The sequence below is a fragment of the Capsicum annuum genome, chromosome 12 (assembly GCF_002878395.1).
Source record: "Capsicum annuum cultivar UCD-10X-F1 chromosome 12, UCD10Xv1.1, whole genome shotgun sequence".
Taxonomy (NCBI): domain Eukaryota; kingdom Viridiplantae; phylum Streptophyta; class Magnoliopsida; order Solanales; family Solanaceae; genus Capsicum; species Capsicum annuum.
This window is the reverse complement of record NC_061122.1, coordinates 81,339,310-81,350,351: the sequence shown is the minus strand read 5'-3', so window position 1 is coordinate 81,350,351 and position 11,042 is coordinate 81,339,310.

The window sequence follows — 11,042 nt, the reverse complement described above, 5'->3', positions numbered from 1 at the left end:
ACCTCGGAAACTTGCTTGATGGAACAATTGTACGACTTCATGCCAAAGAGTGTGAAATAGAGTATGCCTTACATACCTGGTTATTTGACTCCGAAACTAACCCGACTTGACATTTCGCCTTTTAGATTACTTATCTACAATAGAATATATGGTAACTAGTATTAGTAACCAATCAACACATTTGAGATACTTAATTTCACCCAAAATAGTAATCGGGCAGCAACTACTAATCTATCAAACAAGGGTGTTATTTTAACCCTATTTTTCCTCCAATTACATCCGCATACCATTTAGGTTCTTATAAGGTTCACCAAAACCACCTCGACTTCATTACACATTCCAAACAATACGCAAAATAGATTGGGCAGCAAACATTAGTTTGGTGGTGTATCACCACATCTTTCTTCTATAATTAATTACAAACTCATCACACCTTTATCCAACTTCAACCTGGAAGCCCATGACATATACATACAAAACAGTCCATAAAACAGTCCCAAATCCCTTTTATTGTAGCAATCAATTATTGAACTCATCATCTCTTGAGTTCTCAATAACAAGACATCCATAATCCCCTCTCAAATTCATATATAAGAAAAACAAAATGGAGCCGTCACCTTACCCCAATTCAGCAACTTATTCTTTTAATTGAAAGCTTCAAGAGCTTGAACTTTCCTTCACACTTAAACCAAAAAGTTCCTCAATAATAAGAAAACGTGAACAAACAGCTTGTTCTATAATCAGCCATATACTTATTGTCAAACACTTATAACTTGTTTTCCTAATCTTCCATGAGATAATTAAACAACACCTTAAGTTTTTTTCACTTACCTTGGGCTGCAAAGGTGAGGGTTTCTTTAAGAACCCTAGAAGGAAAAATAAGGCTGTTGTTTTTGTTGTTTTAGAGAGAGTAGAGAGATTTGCTGAAATATACTCCTTTTTTGTGACTTAAAAGTGAAGTAAAATGACCAGCAACTTGGCCTTTTAAAGGCCCTATCTTGTCTACCTCCTTAGTTGCATTTTGGACCATAAAATTGGTCAAATTGGTCCAAACTACTGAAACTTCAAAGTAGGTGATGCACCTACTTACTTAATTTCTTGTTGGGCTCAATTATGTTTGGGCCTTGGCAAATTGGTATGTTGGGCCACTTATCCATTTTCTTTCTCTTTTATTCAATTTGTCCCAAATGAGTATATTAGCATAGACCCAAATCTAATCCATAGCCATGGGTCCTTTAATTTGGTCCAAACAACTTAAGTAGGTGACTCACCTACTAGCTTAAATAAGTCAAGCAATCCCCTTAATATTTTTCTCCAATTTCAGCTCCTAATCCCTTTAATCTAACCTTCAACTTATACACGCCTGGTCACTTTAAACTTTAGATTCAAATACTAGCTTACGATTCTAAGTTTAAATAGTTATCTTAACATTAACTTAGTTGCATCACATTAAACTGTACGTGTAGCATCTATAATTCCATCTATACCATTAATGCTTGCATAACAATTCTCATACGTTATATATATCAAAAGGCTATACCAAGTTCCATATAATTAGAACAATTACAAGCAAAATATGGGATGTTACATGCTTGCTTGACTTAATTAAGCTAGTAGGTGAGTTACCTACTTGACCTATATGATCCAAGTTAGTGGACCAAGTCCATGAATCAAATTTGGGCCTTTATTAGAATACTTATTTGGGCCAAAATTAAGTAAAAGAAGAAGAAAAATGGGAAAATGACCCAATGCTCAAATCTGCCAAGGCCTAAATATAATTGAGCCCAACTAAGAAATTAAGCAAGTAGGTGCATCACCTACTTTGACATTTTGAGCTGCTTGAACTCCTTAAGTAGGTGCATCACCTACTTGAGCCAATTTGATTAAATTTGTGGTCCAAAATCAGCTAAGTGGATAGACAAAAAAATAGAGGCTTTATAAGAAGAAGTTGCTGGCCATTTCCCTCATTATTAAGTCATAAAGAAGGGTTACATTTCACAAACTCTCTCTACTTTCTTTTAAGAAGCTAGGAGAAGCCCTATTTTTCCTTCTAGGGTTCTTGAAGAAACCCTCACCTTTCCAGCCCAAGGTAAGTGAAAAACACTTAAGGTTTTGTCTAATTATCTCATGGAAGATTAGGAAAATAAGTTATAAGTGTTTGACTATAAGTATATGGCTAATTGTAGAAAAAAATGTTTGTTCATATTTCCTTGTTATTGAGAAACTTTTTTTCTTCTTCTTTGGTTTAAGTGTGAATGAAATTTCAAGATCTTGAAGAGTTCAATTAAAAGAATAAGTTGTTGAATTGAGGTAAGGTGACTGCTCCATTTTGTTTTTCTTATATATGAATTTGAGAGGGGATTATGGATGTCTTGTTATTGATAACTCAATAGATGATGAGTTCAATAATGGGTTGCTACAATAAGAGTAATTTGGGACTATTTTGTGGACTATTTTGTATGTTCATGTTATGGGCTGCCATGTTGATATTTGAGAAGGGTGTGATTAGTTTGTAATGAGATATAGAGGAAAGGGGTGCTGGTACACCATCGAACTAATTATTGCCCGTGTTTACTGCCCGGTTACTATTTTGATAAAGTTAAGTATCCTAAATGTGTTGGTTGGTTGCTGATACTAGTTTACCATATATTCTATTATAGATAAGTAATATAAAAGGCAAGAAGTCAAGTCGAGTTAGTTTCGGAGCTATATAACCAGGTATGTAAGGCATACTCCATTTTGTACTCTTTGGCATGAAATCAAACATTTGTTCCACCAAGTAAGTTTCCAAGGTTGTCCTATAACACGTGACACATAATAGCAGCACATTACATTCCATGTATCCAATGACCTTATTCCCACTCTTAATATGTTAAAACACCTCGATACATGTTTGTTATTTGACCTGTACATCTATCTTCACTAGAAAATTTCAGGAGTTCTCTATTTGTTCAAATAAGACCCATGTGTCATTTCAGCTCTTAAACACTTTATTTGTGTGCCAACAGCTCCCTACCTCATTGTTGTTGCATTAAGTGTCTATTTACATGTCTCTTATTATGGTATTATTGGTTCAAGGTACCATAATATTATGACCACCAAAGTAACAATCTCAAAGGCTAAATAGACTAAGTAACGTAAATCTGTAAAATGATGAGTAGAAGCTCAGGGGCATTTTGTAACATCCCATATTTTGCTTGTACTTGTTCTAATTATATGGAACTTGGTATAGCTTTTTGATATATATAACGTATGAGAATTGTTATGCAAGTATTAATGGTATAAATGGAATTATAGATGTTGCCCGTACAGTTTAATGTGATGTGACTAGGTTAACGTTAAGATAACTATTTAAACTTGGAATCATAAGCTAGTATTTGAATCTAAAGTTTAAAGTGACAAAGTGTGTATAAGTTAAAGGTTAGATTGAAGGGATTAGGAGCTGAAAATGGAGCAAAATATTGAGGTGGTTGCTTGACTTATTTAAGCTAGTAGGTAAGTCACCTACTTAAGTTGTTTAGACCAACTTAATGGACCCATGACTATGGATCAGATTCGGGTCTATGCTAATATACTCATTTGGGCCAAATTGAATAAAAGAGAAAGAAATTGGATAAGTGAGCCATATTATGAATAAAAGACCCAACACACCAATCTGTCAAGGCCCAAATATAATTAAGCCCAACAAGAAATTAAGCAAGTAGGTGCATCACCTACTTTAAAGTTTCAGCAGCTTGGATCCTTAAGTCGGTGCATCACCTACTTGGACCAATTTGACCAATTTTATGGTCCAAAATGCAGCTAAGGAGGTGGACAAGATAGGGCCTTTAAAAGGCCAAGTTTCTGGTCATTTTACTTTACTTTTAAGTCACAAAAAAGGAGTATATTTCAGCAAATCTCTCTACTCTCTCTAAAACAACAAGAACAGTAGCCCTATTTTTCCTTCTAGGGTTCTTGAAGAAACCCTCACCTTTGCAGCCCAAGGTAAGCGAAAAACACTTAAGATTTTGTTTAATTATCTCATGGAAGATTAGGAAAACAAGTTATAAGTTTTTGACTATAAGTATATGGCTGATTATAGAACAAGCTGTTTGTTCACGTTTCCTTGTTACTGAGGAACATTTTTTCTTCTTATTTGGTTCAAGTGTGAAGGAAAGTTCGAGCCCTTGAAGAGTTCAATTAAAAGAATAAGTTGTTGAATTAAGGTAAGGTGACTGCTCCATTTTTTTTCTTATATATAAATTTGAGAGGGGATTATGGATGTCTTGTTATTGAGAACTCAAGAGATGATGAGTTCAATAATTAATTGCTACAATAAAAGGGATTTTGGACTATTTTGTGGATTTTTTTGTATGTATATGTCATGGGCTGCCATGTTGAAGTTGGATAAAGGTGTGATGAGTTTGTAATGAATTATAGAAGAAAGATATGGTGATACACCACCGAACTAATGTTTGCTTCCCAATCTATTTTGCGTATTGTTTGGAATGTGTAATAAAGTTGAGGTGTTTTTGGTGAATCTTATAAGAACCTAAATGGTATGTGGGTGTAATTGGAGGAAAAAAAGGGTTAAAATAACACCCTTGTTTGATAGATTAGTAGTTGCTGCCCAGTTACTATTTTGGGTGAAATTAAGTATCTCAAATATGTTAATTGGTTACTAATACTAGTTTACCATATATTCTATTGTAGATAAGTAATCTAAAAGGCGAGAAGTCAAGTTGGATTAGTTTCGGAGTCAAATAACCAGGTATGTAAGGCATACTCTTTTTCACACTCTTTGGCATAAAGTCGTACAATTGTTCTATCAAGCAAGTTTCTGAGGTTATCCTATAACAAAGTGCAGCACATTATACTCCATGTATCTAATGACCTTGTTCCCACTCTCTAACACATTAGAACACCTCAATATGTGCTTATTATTAAATCTGTGCATTTATCTTCACTAGAAAATTTTAGGAGTTCTCCGTTTGTTCAAATAAGACCCATGTGTTATTTTAGCTCCTAAACACTTTATTTGTGTGCCAACAGCTCCCTACCTCATTGTTGTTGCATTAAGTGTCTATTTATATGTCCCTTATTAGCGTATTACTGGTTTAAGGTACCATAATGTGATGACCACCAAAGTAACAATGCCAAAGGATAAATAAACTAAGTAATGCAAATCTGTAAAATGGCGAGTGGCAGCTAAGGGGCACTTGCCTAGCATGGGCCAATCTCGATACCTTTATTTGTGGGTGGAAGCTCAGGGGTATAAGCCTAGCATATGTCGATCCCAATCTTTATATGTAGGTGAAAGCTCAGGGACGTAAGCCTAGCAAGGGCCGATCCTAATTTATCTATTTACCACTGATCAGCTGGTCATTTACATTATATATGACTTACAAAGATTATCAAGTAAGAGAGGTAATAATGAAGAAAGGAACATAATATATGTAGTCCCACAAGTTTATATAAAGGTGGTCTACTAGTACTACTTATACACTTGTATCTGATTTTTATTAAGCCCGTGTACCATATGTTGTTACTTTTAGCCTTACATATTCAGTACATATTTTTGTACTGACGTCCCTCATGGGGGACCTGCATTTTATGCTGCAGGCACAGGTACTTCAGCTCATACACCTCACTCATAGGAGCGCAGGTTATTCCATGCATATTGGTGAGATCCAGGTTGATTTGGGGCTTTCTGAGCCTGCTCCATATGTTTTGGTATTGTGCAGTAGGTTAAGAGTAGGACGGGGGGGGGGGGGGGGGGGTTTCCCGACCCTAACTAAGTCTATGTATCTTTTAGAGGATTTGTAGACTAATGTAAAGTTATGGTAGTGTCCTGATTTTAGACATGGTGGCCCCATCGGCCAAATGTTGTACATATCAGTTTGTGCGTGCATGTGTAGTTATTTTCATCGATACATAATATCATGTTTTCAGAACATTTGGTTGTCACAGTTACATACATGGTAAGTAAAAGGTTATGAATTGGTTCTCTCAGGCCTTTACGGCTACGGGTGCCTATCCGCCCCAACAGGATTTGAGGCATGACAAAAGTGGTATCAGAGCGGTCGTCCGAGGGTGTCTACAAAGCCGTGTCTATATATAGTCCTGTTTATGGGCGTGTTGTGCACCACATCTATACATAGGAGGCTATGTGACATTTAGGGGTTGTCTCTTTTTCTTCATATATTAGATCGTAGAATAGAGCCCATGTTGTAGGTGAAGTTATATTTAGACATTGAACCTATTTTTTTCCTCTTATTATAGTAAAGATGCCGATTACTAGAAAGAGTAAGAATATAGGTAGGCGGCTAGATGAGGCTGTTGGGGAGGGGACCACCAAATCACCACCTAGACAAGCTAATCAAAGTGAGGGTCAAGCTAAGTTTGTGTCCCAAACTTCTTCTACTCCTCCATCTCCAGAAGAGCTAAGAAGGAGAAGAACCGCATCCTCAGAAATACCTACCAATGCTACAGACCAAGATCTAAGGAATGCAGTACAATTGTTGGCTCGTATAGTTGCTGGACAAGCTCAAGGATAAGCCATTCCAACTACAGGTTCTAATGGTGTAGATAGGGCAGCTAGCCTACGAACACAAGATTTTCTCAAATTTGATCCTCCTACGTTCACCGGATCAGATCTTAATGAAGACCCACAAAACTTTATTGATCAAATCCAAAGGGCTCTAGATGTTATGCATGTATCGGGTAAAGAGACAGTTAAGCTAGCAGCATATAGATTCAGGGGGGAGGCTATATTTTGGTATGAAGATTGGAAATGATCTAGGGGTATCGATGCACCTTCGCTACTTGGAAAGAGTTCAAAGAGGTATTTCTTGATCATTACCTTCTATTTTAGATTCGAGAAGCCCGTGCGGATCAGTTCCTGAATCTTTTCCAAGGGAATATAAGCGTGAGGGAGTACAACCTCCGGTTTAACTCTTTATCTAGGTATGCTCTTAATGTTGTAGCTACAATGGATGATAGAGTTTATCGATATGTGGATAGATTGGATCCATATCTGGTTAAAGATTGTACTCTTACTGCTTTGAACAAAGACATGGACATAGCAAAGATACAAGCATTCGCACAAAAAATGGAGGATCAGAGGCAAAGAAGAAGAACACAAGAGTTAGAAAGGGGGTATTCCAAGAGGTCTAGATCTACGGGGCAGTTTATGGCATCCCAAGGAGAGTTTAGGCCTCGATTTTCTAATAGGCCTCCTAGGCCATTATCTTCTTGTTTTGTAGCTAGTGCTCCACCACAGTTTCAAGGGTCTAAAGGTAACAAGTTTGGTCAATGAAATGAGAGTCAGAGTTTGCGAACAACAGGGTATCAAGAGCAATGGATTATGAGCCAATTAAGGCCTCCTCTATAGCCATGTAGATAATGTGGAAAGATTCATTTAGGGGCATGTTGGTTTGGAACAAATGCTTGCTTTTGGTGTGGTATGTCAGGACATATGATGAGATAATGCCCTCAAAGGGGCATAGGTGGTATGGCACGACTACTGGATCAGCCGTTACATCATCATCATCGGTGCCTTATTTAGGTAGGGGTGTACAGCCTATGGGTCATGGTAGAGGTGTTAAAGGAACAACTAGCTCTAGTGGAGTTTAGAATCATACATACGCTTTAACAAATCGACAAAATTTAGAGGCTTATCCAGATGCGTTTACAGGTACATTGTCCATCTTTTCACATGATGTATATGCATTAGTTGATCCGGGTTCTACATTATCGTATGTCACTCCATTGGTTGCTGAAAAGTTCAAAAGAACACTAGAATTACTAGTTAAGCCATTTGAAGTATCAATGCCGATTGGTGAATCTATTATAGCTAAGAGAGTGTATTGAAATTTTATAATAACTATTTGCGGTCACAATACAATGGCTGACCTAGTTGAGTTAGAAATGGTAGATTTTGATGCTATAATGGGTATGGATTGGTTGGCTTCTTGTTATGCCACAGTGGATTGCCAAACTAAGAGGGTGTGTTTCCTTTTCCCAAGGGAGGCAGTCTTAGAATGGAGAGGTAATATTGGTGTACGAAGAGGTCTATTTATTTCTTATTTAAGGCAAAAAGGATAATTTTTAAGGGTTACTTATGTCATCTGGTAAGAGTGAAGGATATAAATGCGGACACGCCAACTTTTCAAACTATTCCAGTGGTAAATGAATTTCCTGATGTATTTTCTGAAGATCTTCCGGGTTTACCTCCAAAATGAGAAGTGGAGTTTGTTATTGATGTGATTCCAGGTACTCAACCAATCTTAATTCCTCCATATAGAATGGCCCCGATAGAATTACGGGAGTTGAAAGAGCAATTGAAAGACTTTCTAGAAAAAGGATTCATAAGGCCTAGTGTATCTCCTTGGGGTGCACCAGTGTTATTTGTGCATAAGAAGGATGGCTCATTAAGAATGTGTATTGACTATAGACAACTGAACAAGGTGACTATCAAGAACAAATATCCCCTTCTGAGAATTTATGACTTATTTGATCAGTTGCAAGGCTCCAAGTGGTTTTCAAAGATTGAGTTAAGGTCTGGTTATCACCAAATAAGGGTCAAAGAGAATGACACACCCAAGACAGCTTTTCAAACATTGTACGGTCATTACGAGTTCCTAGTCATATCCTTTGGGCTAACTAATGCACCTGCAACTCTTATGGATTTGATGAATAGGGTGTTCAAGCCATTTTTGGATGTGTTTGTGATAGTTTTTATAGATGATATTCTGGTTTATTCGAGATCAAATGAGGACCATGCCAATCACTTACAATAGGTGTTGCAGATTCTTCGTGATCGTAAACTATTTGCAAAGTTCTCTAAATGTGAGTTTTGGTTAAAATCTGTGGCATTGTTAGGTCATATTGTATTTGATGAAGGAAGAAAGGTTGATACTAAAAAGATAAAAGCCGTGAAAAATTGGCCAAGACCTATAACGCTACAGAGGTTCATAGTTTCCTTGGGTTGGCAGGTTATTATAGAAGGTTTGTTGAAGGATTTTCTTCAATTTATGCACCTTTAACAAAGCTAACACACAAAGCATCCAAATTTCAATGGAATGATGCATACGAAAGAAGTTTCCAAGATCTGAAGAATATTGTTGGGGCTCTTTCGATTCACTATCACCTTGTTGACTTGCTGGTTATTGTTGAAAACTTCATTATATTGTTCTAAAAACGTGATTCTTAAAGCCTAGTGAAGCTGTGCGTGGCCTATTTTGATTCACTAGCACTTGTTGTTCAACTTGTTGTTTTTGGTGTTAGTTTGTTCATCTTGTTGTTCTTGCTGGATTCTTGCATTGTGGACTTGATATTGTATCAAAATCCGCCCTCTATATTCTAAAGGGGGCACTCACTTTGTTCGTACCTTCTTGGCTTAGGTTTCCAACTTAACAACATGGCCTTGCCTCCCCGCTACTAGCAGAAGCTAAGCGCTTGAAAAGCGCGCTAATAAAGGTTCCTTCTGTGGCCCTTTCTGTGCAATAGTCCACCAGTAGTGGAAGAGAGGATTACCATACATACAAGTCTTCCAATTCTTACAGAAGCTCTTTCTTACTAGTCAATCAAGTAGTAAAAGAATTGTATCTTATCTTATATCCCGGCACGGCGGGTCATCTTTGAAATATTTGTTGTAGATAGAAGAAAGTATTAAATAGATAGGGAGTAAATGAGTGAATGAGTCCTCACTTGAGCGATTTCGATCACCTAGCAGGCCTTTTATTTGGTAGGTAACATCGCCAAAGCATATCATCAGATTTGACTACGAAGGAAGAAACTCGAAGTGAAAGGGCACCGCCTTGTGCAAGGCAATGATAGTTGGCCCTCTATCATCTTCTATCTGGTAGACTTGGTAAAAGGGCCCTGACATATTTCCAAAATTTGAGTTCAACCGCGGCTTCCTCCTTTTTTTTGGGGGGGGGGGGATCAAATTCCTTGCAACTGTCACCTATAGACCCCGATCTCTTTTCATTTGTTTTAGATATTACTAAAACTAGCATAGCCTTCATAAATCACACTAAAGCAGACACCCAACTATGGAAAAACCTCCTTAAGGGTGGGTTAGGTTAGTCAATCCGGCCCGAGACACGTTCATTGACAAAACTGCCGTAGGAATTCCTACTTTTTAATAGAGCAGAGGCAAACTAATCAATGAGAAATCGGCCCTACTCACTACAAATGAATACACCACAAGATTGAACTGCACTCATGCCTCTCCCACATCAAGTTGACCGCCCCCTACATATTGATTCTATCAATCATGTACGTAGGTAGGACCCTCTATTCTGATTGTTATACCTTGAAAAAATTAAGCCATTTGCACCAGGCGCACTGCGCTTTCCCTTGCCCAGATTTTTGCCTTTCTAAGTCAAGTAATGGTGACCCACCAAAGACTGGAGCTTCATAACATGTTGATGAAGGCCCCCAAACTGAGGGTTTGGTTAGTAGAAGGGACGACTTTGTCTCCCCAAAAGAAGAATAGCTCTGCTCTCTAGTCGACTGATCCTATTGATCATATAAATGGGAGGGAACGTGTCACATTAGAGGTGAATAATCAGAGGTGTCCTCTAATCACCAAGACAAGGCTGGTCCTTGTTTTAGTAGACTCAGTTATGAATATTCATTCAGAAATGAATGTCGGGCTCTTTCTTTCATGCTAACCCCATTTTCAATATGCTGAAACTTTCTGTTTCATCGAGCCCCGAGCTTGTGATCCTCCTTTGAGTATGGGTTCAATTGAATGAATCTATCAAGTTAAGGAAAACATACATAGCAGTAAGGATGGTGCATCGCCTATTTATCATTCTCGCTCGGGAACCAAAATGGATACGCCTGCTACCTACTGTATTTAGCTATTAAACCTAGCCTTACTAAATATCCTAAGAAAAAAGCCAGCTGTTGTAAGTGTGCTTGAGAATGAGTCCACGCTCTTCTTGTTACAGTAATTACTGCAATTAAATTAGCTCTTGATGCAATAGAATAGGAGTTCTTGGTGTAAGCATAACTGCAGTTGACTAAATATCTGCCATGGTTGAATCACA